Source organism: Rhea pennata, chromosome 19 (assembly GCF_028389875.1).
Source record: "Rhea pennata isolate bPtePen1 chromosome 19, bPtePen1.pri, whole genome shotgun sequence".
Classification (NCBI taxonomy): domain Eukaryota; kingdom Metazoa; phylum Chordata; class Aves; order Rheiformes; family Rheidae; genus Rhea; species Rhea pennata.
In genome coordinates, this window is record NC_084681.1 from 6,567,564 (window position 1) to 6,572,201 (window position 4,638).

The following is a 4,638-nucleotide window of genomic DNA, read 5'->3' on the forward strand; positions in this document are numbered from 1 at the left end:
ATATAAACAAAGAAGAGACCCGTTAGTTTGGTTTAATTGCTCTGGGAGAAATTAGTTAAGAGATTAGTTTTGGGAGAGATTTTTAAACTGCATTGTGTAGAGTAGGTTCTTCTCAATGCCCCAAGCACTAAAGTGGGGGGAGGCATCAGTTCTGTGGGCTCCGCTCCTTTACCTGCCTCATATACACCAGGGAGAAGAATCTACTCCATTAAGCCTATCGCTAATTAACAGTGAGGCCTATACCTCCCGAAATACTACTTCTTCACCTCAGGGACTGCGTAGCTTCCTCCTAGCCTTGCCTTCCCAATTACTACATTTGAGACTAGCAGGGGACTTGGACTTTAAGTTCCTTCCTCCTTTTCTCTGTACACATCTGAAGAATGATGATCCACCCAGAAAGGAGAAACACAAAGCTTCAGCCTGATGGTTATTCCCATCTTTTCCTGAAGCTCCTATAACTGATGAGAACATCTGAGAGGCTTGCACTGCAGATGTATGGAGTTTCAACTCCCAGCCAAACCCATCTGATTAGTGTCTCTTTCATACAGCACAAATACTTCATAATTTACAAATCTAAATGGATGAGTTTGCAGACTAAAGGTAGCAGAACATTAGGTGTGAATTGTGCTCATTGTGAAAAGGAACTTCTATTGCAAAAAAATTATTTAAAGGTACGATAGAAAAAAAGAGAAGACAAATTACATTAAAAAAGGCAACTAGTAACAGAGGTAATCATAAAACAACTCTGCGTTAGATCTATCCATTGCTATGCCTCACAAACACACAAGGGGAGAAACCAAAGGACAGGAGGGATGCCAGGGATTGCTAGAAGCACCAGTTCCCTTGCCCCACTCAACTCCTGGCTCAGCAGAAACAGCCAGCAGCTATCTCCACTGCTGTAATTCCTTAAGCAAGTACACCTCAAGATATTTTTTAATCTTTAAAGCTTTCTTTTAAATAATCTAGAACAACAACTCTTTTAGAGAGTACAATCTCAGATCCACTGGTGAAGAGAATTAAATTGAAAGGTGGGCTATAAACAAACTTCCCTCCCTGCCCACTGTATCCTTGCAGAGCAGACACTCACCTCCAGCAGTGCTCTCAATCCAGCTGCCTCACACCTCCAACTCAGTTGCTCCAGCTCTCCAGAAAAAAGCCTCTTTTGTCCCCTCAGAGAACTGGTTGCATGGGGTCCTTGCTGGCTACCTCCCCTGGAGACCCTTCCTGGCCACAGGACCAGGCAATCTCTCTCCCCTAAGGCACAGGCAGAGCAAGGCAAAGGGAAGCCCCTTCCCCCCCCCCACCTCCTCATTCCTTTCCTAAAGGGGTATAAACGCACAAACTGCAAAACAAAGAAAGCAGGTATCTTCCATCACAGCCTGGTTTTGAAAGGTCATCTCATCTCAAGAAAGCTAAAGGATTCTGAGTATAATGTCATTATTAAAATGTAAAATGGAGCTTTAGAGGTGGTGGACAGCTGCAGTCAGAGCAAACACCCTCTGGCCTCACATCTACTTTATCCCCATGGACCAGAGATCTTGCAATCTCGGTCTTCTAGCAATACAACATCAAGTGGCCAGAAACAGAGTAATGCATCAGAGACACTTAGGTGAATCCACAAGTTCAGTTACAAAAGTACAATGTATGGAGGGTTTGCCCTATATAAATGATGAACACATTAACAATTCAAGCAATAAGCATTGTTTAAACAAGATAACATTGAAGTTTCCCTTTGGGGAACCATACAAATCATAAGCTGCCTTTCTCAAGGACATTCAAAATGAATTTCTTTGATAGAATTTCTTTCTATCAAAGAAATAAAAATACTAAAATAGGATTAGTAATGTTCAGTACTTTGACGCCTACCATCACTTGATGTGTTCCAAAATGCATACAAGCAACATGAACAGTGAAAGAAATCTGAATATGCTGATATAAATATTTTTTCCTCTTAATTTCAACAGAAACACAATGAATGATTTTCTTCATCTAGATCTCACCTTCCATATGTGACATCAAAGATAGACTAGAAAGATTAATGGGGTAATTTTTCCCCTCTTGTAGCAGGCAGACCAGCAGCTCAGTATGTGATTTCAGTAGTTGCTGGGATTAGGAAGATGGTTCACAAACATCTCCTGTGGTCAGTCATCCAAACTTTCATTTTGCAATTCCTGTTTGCAAGGAGAGTACTTCTATACCATTACCAACTACAGAGAGAACCAAGTGAGACTGCACGTTGTGAAAATTCACCTACCTACTCACGTATGTTTAATATAACCCCAGTAAAAACACCAAGTCTTCACATGTAAAAAATTTACAAGAGGTTTCACAGAAGATGCACTTAAAATGTCTTTTAGGTAACTTTGATGGTATCCTTGAGGACAAGTGTATCAATTGGCCAGACTGACTAGTCCCAGGGAAGTCACACAGGTAGAGAGAAGGACAGGGCAACAGTACAGATAGTACAATATATCAGACAAAACGAGAAAGAGCAAATAGTTCAATCATGTCACTAGAAATGAGGAAGAAAGGAGAAAAAAGAAATAGAAGGAAAAAAAAATTAACTGCCTCTATTATCAGGCTCAATTTACAGTCTGACCCTCTTGTTTACAATGTCTGGAAAAATTCACGTTTAGTAGCATATTGCTTACACCATATCTGACAATGCCTCACATATCATTTGCTGTTAAATTGGTATCAACACATTATCAACATGCAAAGAAATCTGGACAGATTTCTCACTGAGAAATTACTTTTGCTAGCACATTATCTTGAGTACTCTGAGCAGCCTGAAAGGGAACATTATTTGGTCCTAAAAAGACTTCTCCCTAGATTTCTCTAAAAGTTTTAGTAGATTCCTTTTGTCAGAGGAAAAGGACCAACTTGGGGAGCTTAGGAAGGTGTTAAATATTTTGTTTTTACAGCATAAAATATCCAGATTCTGAGCAGTTTTGTTTTGTTCTTGTTGTTGTTTTTACTGTAAAGTAAATATTTCTCTGAAGTTCATTAAGATGAAGGGAAATAGGTTAGCGTCATCACGTGGCACTGCAAGGTGTAAAATTCAATGCACTATTTTATTTTCTTTAAAAACAGAGGATTTTTAACTCCATGCTTCCGATAGGGAGATGTCAATCAAAATATTGATTGACAAATCAAAAATACCTTACTAAAAACAAATGCAAATAATACCAGATGGGAAAAAAATCAAAATATATTGGGATCCTGTCAGTCTTTATACCATAAAATAGATAAAACCTGAAGAAAGTGGTGCTGTCTCCTGACAACAAGGAGAGATACAGGGTTAGATTGACACTTGGCAAGATTAAAATGCACCTCACTAGAGATCAGTAGAGTCAGTCAATGCTATTCACAGACTAATGACCAGTTTACCGGGACTTATTACCCTCATTAATATCTAATGAAATTAGCATATATTGGTTTAATGACCAGTCATTTCTTACTATCTGATTGCAACCACAGTTTTTTTATATCATGCAGTCTTCAGGAGTCATCTATTTACTGCTGTTATGGCATATGGTCAGACCTACATAATTCCAGTCCTATCTTTTATCAGGCAGTTATCTTTAGTCACCAGTCATTTTTCCAGGTGAAATTGCTAAATCTCAGTCACCATTTAACAAAAAAAATCAACTGTTCAACTATTAGATTACTCAGAATAACAGACAGGGTGCTCAACATGTCTTCATAAAAATAAAATAATTTTAAATCATTACAGCCATAAATAAAAAAAATACTGCTATAGTTTAAGAATAACTATTAACGAGGTTCTTCAATTTAGCTAATATTTTTCAAAGACATGAAAGCATTTAAAATTTTCTCCTCTGACAAAATTAAGGTTTCCTCATATTCATGAGGCCCAAAATCTTCAGTTGTTGATATCTTTGGCTATTTTATATTTTAAGAATCACCAATTAGCACAGTGAAATTCAGCATTATTGGTTCCAAGCCACACTGAATTCTTTTCCAGCGCTGCTACTGAAGCCAACAGGCCAAGTGACAGAAGCCATGATTAATCATTTAGTATAAAAGAAATGGATCCATACGAAAAAACATCAAGGGAAGAAGTCTGTCACTTCAAAATTAAACATCTTGGTCCTGTTTTTTACATTCACCTTCAATAAACTCCTTCAGTCTCACTCAGGCATGTATGTAGCAGCAGGAGACCTTAACACCATGGCAATGTGCAATTTCATTCATTTCCTCTCAAGTGTGTCTGTGTCTGCTGCATCAGTCAAGCCACATCACCAATACAGCGGCTGCAGACATATCCACCAGCATGGGAAGGTATTAAGCTAAAAGGAAGTTTGTAGGTTTTTCTGTAGTACTACATATGAATACCCATACAGGCAAAGAATATTTGTTTCAAAGTTGGTAAGAATTCAGGAGTCCTGTATGCAGGTTAAACTGGGAATGAACCTCCAAGTCCTTTTCTAAGTCAGTATGTGGCATTTTCAAAGATTACTCCAGGTAAACAGAAAGAATATGGACTTACAGTTACTAGTCCTACTTCTGCCTTTCAGAGAATGACTTTAAACAAGTCCCTTAACCTCCCTTTGCTTCTATTTGGTGAGTTCATGATGAAAAATGTTGAATACAAAATATTATAAAACATAATGT